Here is a 13,338-nt window from a genome sequence, read left to right as displayed (position 1 = left end):
CCAGGAGTGAGGAGTTGAGGTCTGGGAAGGCTCCGCTCCTTGATATTCTTGAGACAGCAGCTTTCCTGGCAAACTTCAAGGACACATGATTAGCTAAACTTTAGTGTGCCTACAACTTCAGGCCACCTGGGCTTTTAACAATTTGTAACTCCCATTTAGTTGTAAAGCTCAAGGAGTCAAAGGTTAAAGAAGCAGATATTTACATGTGAGTGGAGCTAGAGAGGCAGGAAAGGGGGTGGTGGGTTTTAGTTTTAACCCCATATACACTGGGTTCACTGTGGGGGAACTGATAGCAGGGCTGATGTTAAGAGCCTGTAACAGTTGTCCAGAGATTAGAAAGAAAGAAAACTTAATAAACATCCCCTCTAACATATGTATCTGCTAAAATGTCTTTTTTTAAAAAAAATGACTTCTGTAGTTCATTTTATATTTCTGATTATAAAAACCATGAGATATTGATTTCAAAATAATTTACCAGTTTGGAAGAATCTTACAGTAGAGTCAGAACTCTCATTAGTCATTAAAATACAGGAACATTTTGGACATGGGTAAATGCAGTATAGAAGGGAATTTAGGTTAAGAGGACATCAGAAGTAAAATCTCAGATGTGAAGTGATATAAGGAACACTGAAGAAATTATTTTGGCTAAAGTAAATGTGTATGAAAGGATATGCTGAAAAATATGGCTGAAAATGAAGATTGTCATGAGAACAAAGAAAGATTACGGCAGTCTAGTCTCCAGAGTTTGGTTGGGATAACACAGCTGAGATGAAGTAATGAGAATATGTGAACAAGGATGTTGAATGGTAAAATCTGTACTTCAAAAAGATAAGCCTGTCAAATGAATAAATGCTAACCTGGAAATCAGAGCGAGTGAAGGCCAAGAGATCAGTTAGAAACTCTAATAAGACTCAGAGAGAATAATGAAGTTCAGGATGAAAAGATGGAAGTGGGAATAAAGAGAAATTATCCCCACAGAGCTTGGCCCACGCCAATTTCTTCAGCCTGGAATGATCTTTACATGGCTGGCTTTTTCTGAGCATCTGTGTTTTATTTCAAATGGTTTCTTGAAAAGGGCTCTCCTTGCAAACTACCTTCACAACTTTCATTTCATGGTCTCATTTGATTGATTTCATAGTAATTACCTTTTTCTGAAATTCCTTTGCTTATTCGAGTTTTATTTATTTATTGGATTTCTCCCTTGAGACCACTTGCTAGAATATAAATGCCACAGGACCAGGGTCCTTTTCACTTTTGTTCACCACAGATCCACAGTGTATTGAAGACTCCTGTATGTTGAGAAAGAAATAAAAGAATAAATAGCAAGCACTCAATAAGTGATTCTTGAATAAACTGGGAAATCACTGGGATGAATAAGGTCTCTCGAGCTCATAGAGCTGAGATTATAACAAACTGTTTATGATCCATTCCACAAAAAGGAACTATCACCACAAGTTTTAAAGGAGGAATTTTTTGAATTTGTTTTATTAAAGTGGTTGTTTTTAATTCTAAATTAGGGTTGTATGATTTCAAATTGGTTTTGTGAAACATTTGGACCATACAGCATACTTACTTTATCTGTGGTTGCATTTGATTCTCAAAATCACCAGCTCTTCAATCTGTTAAAATTGCTTAACTTGCTTTAAGACTCAGTTTCCTTATCTAAATAAGAATAATAATATCTTTAAGTATTTAGTATACCTCATTTTTTAAAGTATTAAATATGTAAATTCATGTAAAATGTTGACTGCAGTGACTGGAACATAGTGATTTCTGTTTAAAAACTAGCTACTATAATGAAAAGCACTATGCTGTTGTGCAGTGGTTATAAGCCCTGATTTGGGAGTGTTACTGCCTGGTTAAGAGTTTCCATCCATAGATGAATGGATAAATGAGATGTGGTATGTATATACAATGGAATATTACTCAGCCAATAAAAAGATTGAAATGTTGCCATTTGCAACAACATAGATGGACCTAGGGAGTATTATGCTAAAAGTGAAATAAATCAGAAAGGAAAAGAAAAATACCATATGATTTTACTTATAAGTGGAATCTAAAACAAAACAAAACAAACATAACAAAAACAGACTCATAGATACAGAGAACAGACTAGTGGTTGCCAGGGGTGGGGGAGGGGAGTGAGGGGATGGGCGAAATAGATGAAGGAGATCAAGAGGTAAAAACTTTCAGTCATAAAATAAGTCATGGGAACATAATGTACAACATAGGGAACATAGTCAATAATATTGTAATAATAGTGTATGTCAACACGGTAACTAGACTTAGTGTGAATCTTTTTGTAATGTACAAAGATATCAAATCATTGTGTTGTATACTTGAAGCTAACATAATATTGTATGTCAATTATACGTCAATAAAAACATATATAAAATAGAAGCACTTGCTCTCTATCGCTACCTTTTTCTCTTGGCCGTTTTCTTCTCATCTGTGTTAGGATTCCTTCTTCATAGATAACACAGCAGAATAGTTACAAGCACAGACTCTGGAGACAGACAGCCTGATTTTGAATTCTGGCTCTCCCACTTATTAGCTGTGTTTTCAGCAAGTTGCTTAAACTTCTGTGGCCCAGTTCACTCATCCATAAAATGCAGATAATAACAGGGCTACCCGACAGGGTGGTTATGAAGTTGAAAGGAACTTAGTGTTGCAAAGTTCTGCGAATAGTGCCCAGCACATGGTAAGCACTGTGTGAACTATTAAAGAAAGTGAAAATTAGCAGTGATGTTAGAAGTGTTAAACAGCTGGATTCAGAAAAATCACAGAAAACAGTAGCAGATCGTAAGTCTTCAAAAGATTTTTTTTCACATGGAAAATATTGCTTATTATAGCTCTTAAAATAAAAACACCTTAATATATATTTTTAAATACAGTTGTTATAGAGACTCAGATTGGCACATGAGCATTCAAATACTTAGGAAATGCCAAATGACAATGGGTGATTTTTTTTTTAAACTTTGATGAACTGCCTTCAGTTAACAATTTACTTGCAAATATTGAGTATTTTGCGCAAAGACATGTGTTATAAAGAATCTTTTCCAGCCACTTGAGCTAGAATTTACAAAACAGCATTTTTTCCCACTTTCATTGACATCTAATTAACAAAAATTGTACATATTTAAGGTCTATAGTGAAATATTTTTATATACATATACAGTGTGAAATAATTGTCATAACCGAGAAAACTAACATATCCATCTCACATAGTTGGCATTTTCTTTTTCTTTTCTTTTGTGGTGAGAACACTTAAGATGTACCCCTCTTGGCAAATTTCAAGTATGTGACACAGCATTGTTAACTTAGTTACATTGCTGTACGTTAGATCTCCAGAACTTACTCATCCTGCATAACTAAAACTTGGTACTATTTGACTAACGTCTCCCATTTTCCTTACCCTACCCTGAGCCCTTGGTAATCACCATCTTATTCTTTGCTTCTGTTACTCTGACGATTTCAGATTTCACATGGAAGTGAGATCGTGCAGTAGTTGTCTTTCTGAGTCTGGTTTATTTACTTAGCATAATATCTCTCAGGGTCATCCGTCGTGTCACAAATAGCAGGATTTCCTTCTTTATTTAAGGGTAAATTATTATTTTTAAGTTAAAAACTAAAAAGTTTACATTAAAAAAGAAGGAAATTCTGCTTTCTCCTCATTTTTTCATCTATTCTTTTGTTGATGGACGTTTAGGTTGTTTCCATCTTGGTCATTGTGAATAATGTTGCAATGACCATAAGATTGCACATATCTCTTTGAGATCATGATTTCATTTCCTTTGGGTTTATACCCAGCAGTGGGATTGCTAGATCATATGGTAGTTCTATTCTTAATTTTTTGAGAAACCTCTATTCTGTTTTTCATAATGGCTGTGTCAGTTTACATTCCCACCAACAGTGTATAATAGTTCCCTTTTCTCCACATCCTCACCAACACTTGTTACTGTAGGGGAGGCAAATTTTTACCTTTACTCTAGTAGTAGTTTTTTTTGGCCGGGCCTGAGAACTAAACTGACATAAGACAGATTAAAAGGAGAAAATCATACAAATTTATCCAAGTTTTATGTGACCAGGAGCCCTCATAAGGAAATGAAGACCCAAAGAAATGATGGAACTTACACGCTTTTGTAATAGGTTGAAGAAAGAGAAGCAGTTGTGGAAAAGTAGCTGAACTATGTGGGGAGGCTAAAGGAAGATAAGAATTATTTTAATGAGGTCTGTTTGTATAGAATTCTCTGAGTCTCAACATCTTATCCTTAATAATAAGCATCTTACTTTCCTTCTGGTACAGGGGGGACATCTTTCATGTGGGAATTTTGTCTCCTGCTTTTAGGAAAGAGAAGGAAAGTCAGAATGTTTTTCTTGAATTTGCTGTTTTTCAAGTGCCTTTAACTCAAAATAATGTGATGCCAAAGTGGCATCTTCTGGCACCCTTCGTTATCCTTGAAGGAGTTGGGTTTTTTGATAGGAGTTATTCTAACAGGTGTGAAGTGATATCTCGCTGTGGTTTTGATTTGCATTTCCCCGATGATTAGTGACATTGAGCACATTTTCATACACCTTTTGGCCGTTTGTATATCTTCTTTGGAGAAATGTCTATTCAAGTTCTTTGCCCACTTTTTAATTGAGTTATTTATTTTTTTACTACGGAATTTTAGGAGTTCCTTATATATTTTGGAAATTAATGGTGAATCAGATATAGAGCTTGCAAATATTTTCTTCCACTCGATAGGTTACTTTTTACTTTGATGATTATGCTCTCTGCTGTGCAGAAGCTTTTTAGTTTGATGCAATCCTACTTGTCTATTTTCGCTTTTGTTGCCTCTGCTTTTGGTGTCATATCCACAAAATAATTGCCCATATCAATGCCAACAAGTGTTTTGCCTATATTTTCTTCTAGTAGTTTTATGATTCCAGGTCTCATATTTAAGTCTTTAATCCATTTCAAGTTGGTTTTCGTATATGGTGTGTGATAAGGGTCCCATTTCATTCTTTTGAATGTGGATATCCAGTTTTCCCAACACCAATTATTGAAGAGACTTCTTTTTCTTATTTTGTGTTCTTGACACCCTTGCTGAGGATCACTTGACCATATATGTGTGGGTTTATTTCTTGGTCTCTATTCAGTTCCACTGGTCTGTATGTCTGTTTTTATGCCAGTATCACACTATTTTGATTACGATAACTTTAGTAATGTATTTTGAAATCAGGAAGCATGATGCATCTAGCTTTGTTCGTCTTGCTCAACATCTACATGAGTAAAATCATAATGTGCCTGAAGATATTGTAGCAGTATTAGTCAGTTCATCTAAGAATATTCAATACCTTCTCAAATGAGAATTATCATTTAAACCTCCCTATAGAATTGCATTTCTAAGACACCCACAAAATTATTGCAAAAAGTATATGAGTGATAATGAAGAGAGCTTCTCACTAGTACCTACCTTGTTTTATTTAGTGATTTAATGTTTGAATTCCAACCTTTACCACAAAGCCTGATACTAAGGCTAAATTTATTCATTGAATTTAGGTAGCTATGTTTATCTTGTAAATTCAGTACATTGATACAAGTTAAAAAATATTTTAAAATCAATACATGTGTATCAAGACTCAACAATAAAACCACAATAAGATACCACTATCCACTCACCACAATGTCTAAAATGAAAAAAGACTAGGTACATTCCAAAGTGGTTATTCAAATAATAATCCTGCCAACATTGTTAAAGAGCTTTTCTACATTCTCCCCACCACTTGATGTAATAAGTTAAATTTTACTAATCTAATGAAGGTAGGGCAGTATCTTGTTGCTTTCATTTACATTCTCTTTGTTATTGATGTAATTATCTCTTTAGGTTAATGAAAACTTGTGATATCCACTTCTATAAATTTTATTTTTATATCCATTATTCATTTATCTATTTGACTATTCATATTTTCTGTATGACTTGTATGGATTGCTTATATATTTTTAAAATTATTCTTCTGTTAGGTATATGTGTTGTAAATATTCACCCCCTACCTGAAAAATATCAATTCAATTTACTTATGGAAATTTCATAAAATAGACTATTTCTAATAAAAATGTCAAATTTATCAATCTTTATGATTATCATTTCTATTTTAAGAAATAAATTATAATTTTATATCATCAAATATTCTGTTACCTTTTTTTAATAGGGTACTTGTGTGTGTATGTGTGAGGAAGATTGGCCCTGCGCTAACATCTGTTACCAATCTTTCTCTTTTTGCTGCTTGAAGAAGATTGTCACGGAGCTAACGTCTGTGCCAATCTTCCTCTATTTTATGTGGGATGCCACCACAGTGTGGCTTAATGAGCAGTGCCAGGTCCATGCCCGGGATCTGAACCTACAAACCTCAAGCCGCCAAAGCAGAGCATATGAATTTAACCAGTATACTACTAGGCTGGTCCCTCAATAGGGTTTTCTGTACTGCTTCTCTGCTTGGGTTATCCCATATCAATATCACACACTTTCAATTTACAGCTCTATAGTAAGACTTCTTATCTGGTACATGTCATTGGTATAACCTTAAAACAGTGGTTCCCAAAGTGAGTTTTCCAGCACAGCAGCACCAGCATCACTTTGGAACTTATAAGAAAGTCAAGTTCTCAGGCCTTTCCCCACTTATTGCATCAGAAACTCTGGGGAAAAGGCCCAGCAATTTATAGTTTAGTGATAGTTCCAGGTGATTCCAATGCATGCTCAAGTTTAAGAAGGATTTTATTAGAATTCTACAACCATGTAATCATGCAAGGCTAAGTGAGAATCTCAAAATGTCATAAGATTTTATGGCTTTAGCAGGTGAGAAAATAAGAAGAAAAGTTTTTCCATCAAGGGTAAAAAGTTTCTGAGCTAGGAGGAAAGATTTAAAATATCTAAAGATCCAAAGAAAGGCAAATCCAATTAAACAATATGGTATCCAGGATTAGTAGAAAAAAATAATACACTCATGACACAAGCATTAATATTTTGATTAAGAAATCTGTGCAAATATGACTTTTTATGTGCATGTAATATTTATGAGATTTAGGCTGTCTTAAATTGGACTTTCTAGAAAACAAAGATCGAAACAAAATCTTAGGGAATAACAGTATAGTGTGGACTGCAAGTCTAGTGAAATAGAAATGTGAGAACAGGAAAAATGAGAACAGGAAAAGAGAAAATACAGGGAAATGCTGATTGCTCAGACTTGTCACATAAGATCTCATGGAACCATTGTATCTCCAACCAGCCCGTCTGGGAACTGGAAGGGAGAAGAACTTACCCTCAGGCTCCTGTCCCCCATTGCCCAAAGTTTACCCCCCATTGGCCAGAAAGCAAAGCAAGCAAGCATGGAAATCTGAGCTGATGTGAAAATCCAGCACACAGGCCGGTTAGAATAATTGAATTAGTCTTGTGATTAAAAAATGCAATATATAATTTGAGTAACTGCTTTGTATTTATGACAAGTTGAAACAAGTTTATTTACTCTTTGGGAACAATTAAGCAAATTTAAGAATTGCCATATTTACCCTTTAATATACTACACATAAAAATTATTTAATGAATACTTAATGAAATTTGTAAATGGGACTAAATGTGACTCAAAGGTCTGTAAACATATGCTACAAAAATTTTTTTAATTCAAAAATAGAATAATAAGATTTATAGGCTGAATCTTATTTAAAGAAGACCTAACTTTGGAATATATGCTGTGTTAAACTGAATATCAATAATTAGAAATTATACTACATTAATATTTCTGCACAAAAAGTCACTCTCCAGGACATCAAAAATTCACATTGGTTCAGAATGGGATTTCCAGAGGATCTAAAATGCGATTTCATATGTAGAAAATCTGGTTCAGGAACGCTAAAATTTAGCTTGACTATCAAAGCAGGATATTTAAATAATTAGAAATATATCAGAATGTAGTAGCGTTCTTTTCAGACTGAACTTTGATTGTAAAAACCAGAGGGAAGAGAAATCTTTGGCATTTGAAATTAATCATCCTAGTCAAACACAAGAAACTGAATAGACACAGAAAATTAAATACCTGCAAATATTTGTAAATCTGTTTTTTACATTCAGATTAAGGATTTATTCCTTCAAAATTGAGTTTGAATTTGGAGTGATGTGATCCATAAAAATGTGAGCTTATCACTTTGAAAGAAGTGTTTACAAAGCTCAGGTGATCAAAATTAAGTCAATGATTCCACTCTTTGGGTATATTAAACACGCTGAGCACACACATATTCATGCATTTTATTTTTCCAAAAGTTTTCTATTCCAAATAAAGAGATAGTTTCTATTTTTTTATTTTTATTTTTTATTTTTTTTGGTGAGGAATATTTGCCCTGAGCTAACATCCATTGCCAATCTTCTTCTTTTTTTGCTTGTGGAAGATTAGCCCTGAGCTAACATCTGTGCCACTCTTCCTCTATTTTGTATGTGGGATGGCTCCACAGCATGGCTGATGAGTGGAGTAGGTCTGTGCCCTGGATCTGAACCCACGAACCCGGGCCGCTGAAGTGAAGCATGAGGAACTTTAACCACTTGGCCACATGCCGGCCCCCAAGAGATAGTTTTTAAATTAAATACTTCTTAAGTTTGTAAAAGTCAAAGGATGTATTATGTAATAAAATGGATATATGACATTTAACTTTAATTGATAAAGAACATGATTTTATAGTTTATTGTTTGATGAGTTTCTTTACCACAAATTGAAAAATTAAGATTTTACTTAGTGAGTTCTAAAGGACATGGTTTATATATATTTAATAAAAGAATTAAAAATACTTACATTAAAATTTAAACTTAGTAAATAGGAAATAGCCTTACTCAAAGACTCCTTAAGAGTGAAGTTAAAACTTGTTACATTCATAAATGGAAACACGAAATTTGTGTGCTGAATTTAAAAATTTGAGTTTAAGTTTTAAACTTGTAAGGTGTATTAATTAAAGCTAAACTAAATGTTTTGCTATCAAGATACAAAAATACTGTGGTGTTTCTATTTGAAAGAAAAAATCCAACTCTTCCTGATACCACATCATTCTTCAACCAACTTCTACCCAACTTCTCTCCTTCTCTTCACAGAAAGCTTTCTCAAACAAATTTGCATTCACTGTCTCCAACTCCTCAAGTCTAAACTCATTTTAATACTCATGAAACAAGTTAAATGTATTTTTTGCAAGATCAATGATGATTTCTAGGTTGCCAAATTCTATGGATAATATTTTCTCCTCATTTTAGGCAAACTCTTAATTCTTTCATTGTAAGCCAAAAAAAATGACTGTAGGTCACTTAGGCAAACACAATAAGTGTAGCTCACAGAATTGAAAATAAAGCTAAATAACTAGGTCTCAGAAAAAAAAATTTGAAACCGTGGATGCTTGTGTAATACAGGTGGCAAAAACTAATGGCAGTCTGTTCCATACACTGCCAAGAAAAGTTAAAAAAAAAAAAAAAAGCAACAATTTCTAATCCACATGTCTCTCTGGCTAAGTTTACAGTTCTAGGGATAAAGTTGAATTGTCCTCGTTTGATTCACGAAGTCAAGCTTTGTCTACAATGTGGCATGGTGAGCACCTTGAGTGACCGCCACTAAGACTCGTGGTACAAAATGCAGGCTCACCTTCAAATGAAAATCAGGGTACTGTCACCTAAAGAAGGTAGATCAATCCCACAGCAGGAAAAAAAAAATCTACTCTACCTGACCACCACTTCTTTCTTTAGACAGTCTCTCTGTCTCTCTTTGTATTTATTAGATGTTTTTTTGCTATCTCATTTTCTCCATGGTTCCTCTCAATTTCCCCTGCTGATTGTTCTTCCTCTGCCACCTAAACACCAAATAGTCACATGTCTCAAGGATGGTCCCCTTATTGAAGCATTCTTCCTGGGGTACTAAGACATCTAGACCAATAGAGGCCAAGATTATGGGAAATATTCCCCAAGAGCAATAGTGAAAGGACCCACAGCTTGATTTCTGTACCTATTAGTCCTGCTACGGAAGAAATTGTACTATATATTTGTCACTGACTTAGAGCATATATCTTATCCCAGAGAACATTACTCCAGCCCCATAACGTGCTGTCACCCAGCTGGCACTAAAACTAAGCCTTCAAAAGCCCATTCCATTCTTCTCTCAGGCCAGAGTTGGGAAATGTGGTAAGACCACTGAATTCCGTGATCATGAGTCCATTGCCATACATGATTTGCTCTGAGTTCCTCAACCAGAAGCAATACTGTGTGAAATACTACGATGACGAAAAAAGGTATTTCGAAAACTCCAGGAGGTGAATTTTGCAGAAGTATTGATGACAAAAAAGACAAAAGAGACAGGCTCTATTCCAGGGAAATAGAAGCATTGCTCATTCCATGATAGAAGTTGCTGACTGGCCTTGCCTCCATTTTGGGGGGAATGACGTCATATTGGTGGTCTGGGGTTTGTAGGGGCGATTGGTATTATGAGAAGAGCTTAGCAAATGGATCCTCCTATTGATGAGTCTACACAAAATCTTCATCTCTGACATCATGTCTTCTTTGTTTGTGAGTCCATAGGACAAGGATAAGATCAGCTGATATCCACAGGATGTTTCATCTTGTCCACTTGATTATTAAGATTCTAGTCTTCTGTGGTTGCTCCTTGATGAGCATTCACGTGGAACCCAAGTATCTTCACACTCTGGGCCCATTCAGAGAAGCCTACCATATATCTCTTCCCTAGACCTCCTAAAGCCAGTTTTCCAATTTCATTCCTTTTAGATGTCTAGCCCTCCAACCAAATAATCAGTCATTGTCAACACTCAGTATAAACCCATTTCTGGTTATCTTTTTCTAAGGAAGATGAAAAACAAGGTGCACTGCTTAAATCTCTGCCCATTTTCCTCATAGCAACTGTGAAGGGGCATAAACATATCACAGTCATCTTCTTTCAAGTAGTACCAGCATATGTGCAGAAGCAGCTGCCACTCAGATCTGATTTTTCCTTCCTCAATCAACTTTTTACAGGGAACACTTTATGAGCCCAGAGGTGCAGGTTCAGAGGGTGAAGGCAGTGTAGCCAGAGTGGGGATCATGGTCAATTGCACTGCTTGGCAATGGAACTTACTTGTCCTTTCAGTAGCTCTTTAAGCCCAATAACATGTATACCACTTCAGTTTGATGATGCAATGATGCCACGTATGCTGCCCAATCTTACAGTTTATTGGCTCAGACAACATCCAGTTCATGCTGAGCATCTTGGGTCCCATAGTAACTTGCTGGCTTATAGTCAAGTTTGCAGTTTCTAGTAAGGCTATATAGCAAGCCAAAGTTTGTTTTCTAAAAAGAAGAATAGTCATTGGAAGAAGTTAGTACAATTTTGCTTCAACACCCCAAATATGTGCACTGTATTTCCCTTCTAGAGTCCAGTTATTGGCTCTGTACAGCATTACTATCCCTCAAAGGTATTTGAAGCACCATTGGCTCTGCTGTGCCACGTGGATCAAGTGGCAGAACAGTTTCATGGTGGCCTAGATCTCCAGCAGAGAAACTGCTAGCTGACCCCCACAGGAAGCTAGAAAGCAAGGGAGATGAGTTCGCAAAGTCAACCTTATCCTTGGGAAATTGAAAAATGGTGGAAAGTGTATCTAGAGAAACAAATGAAGACCATCTAGTGCATTCAGACAAGCATTTATTGTATTCCATCTGTGTTTTGGCACTGTCGTCTATTTTTGGGATCCGTCATTGAACCAACCCAACAAAAATCCTACCTTTATAGATTTTTCACTTAAGTGGTAAAGAGTTTTTGTGATCTCAGGCAAATTGCTTTACCTATCTAGACTTCTATTTCCTTCTATGTAAAATGGGAATAATAGTAGTTCTTACTTCAGAGGGTGTTTGGAATATTAAAATCAGATAAAGCATTCAACTCAGGGTCTGACAAAAGTATACATTTAGGTGTTAATATTGCTAATAATTTAAGAGGAATATTTTTAAAGAGTAGAGGAAAAAAATAGCCTAGATAGAATTCCTGGTGATGGAACATCAAGATTCTGAAAGGCTTGGTTGAGGAATTAGCACTTTCTGATGCATACGATCAGTACTTAATAAATATCCAAGCAATACTTAAGCTTAATTACTATCACCAATTAGATGTTGTGCAAAGAATCCTTCGGCAATTAATTCACTTTTGAAAATTATTCAGAGAGAAGTTTCAGCTTGTTACAGTGGTAATTTCAAAACGATAAAATTAGCATTGTGCCAGTGTAACCCTCAAGGTACTGGACATAAAGTTTTATAGCAGTAAAACCTCAGGCTGATGCAATAAGTTGAAATAACTGCGAGACAGAATCTTCCTGCAGGAGAGAAACATTTTCAGATTCTACCAATTCGAAGGCTGCTCTCATCTCACCATAATTCAGACCAGAAAATAAATCCACTTCCACTTTCACAGCACATATCTTAGAGCATGCAGAATAATTAAAGATGTCCTGAAGGGAAGTTCACAGAGAGAAAAGCCATTTTTGTATAAAAATAAGAGGACAACATTTCGCAGAGTCCAGATTGAACATTTCAGCTCTATGTAGAAGGTGCAATAGCTACTTGAAACCAGAATATCCAGCACTACGGAAATGCTGGAGATGAAGATTTTGCCTCTAAAGCATGAATTTTGACATGAAGAGACTAAGAATTTTCTGCAGTTGGTGTGGTTTGGATCCATCATTGCAATGATCAGGAAAGCTAAAGAAGATAGAGAAAATGACACCAAGAGAAGAAAAGGAAAAGTGCAGGAATATCTTTGCTACCTGGTTAGAGGTTTCACCAGGGGCCAGCCCAGTGGTAGTGGTTAAGTCCGCATGCTCTGCTTCCGTGGTCTGGCGTTCGCAGGTTCGGATCCTGGGAGCAGACCTACACACCGGTGGCTCATCAGGCCGTGTTGTGGTGACATCCCATAGAGAACTAAAATGACTTACGACTAAGATAAACAACTATGAACCAGGGCTTTGGGCAGAAGGAAAAAAAAGAGAGGAAGATTAGCTCACATGTTAGCTCAGGGCCAATCTTCCTCACACACACACAAAAAGGTTTCACCAATGCTTTAGAGAAGAAGTGTTAGAAATAAAAGTTAAGGTGTGAATAAGGCAAGTGTTCACTTCTTACACTTGTCAAAGGTCATGGTCCTTTCCTTTCCTTATCTTGGGATGTATAATGTCTGAAATGGTGCATGGGTGGATGTCAGCGACGTCAACATATTGATTGAATCTATTAATGTACAACAATGTAGAGAGAAGAAAAATAGCTTTCTTTAGTTACTCAAAGTAGTCTGTGAACCCCAAAT

This window comes from Equus quagga, chromosome 12 (genome assembly GCF_021613505.1).
Source record: "Equus quagga isolate Etosha38 chromosome 12, UCLA_HA_Equagga_1.0, whole genome shotgun sequence".
Lineage (NCBI taxonomy): Eukaryota > Metazoa > Chordata > Mammalia > Perissodactyla > Equidae > Equus > Equus quagga.
This window is presented reverse-complemented; position numbering follows the sequence as displayed.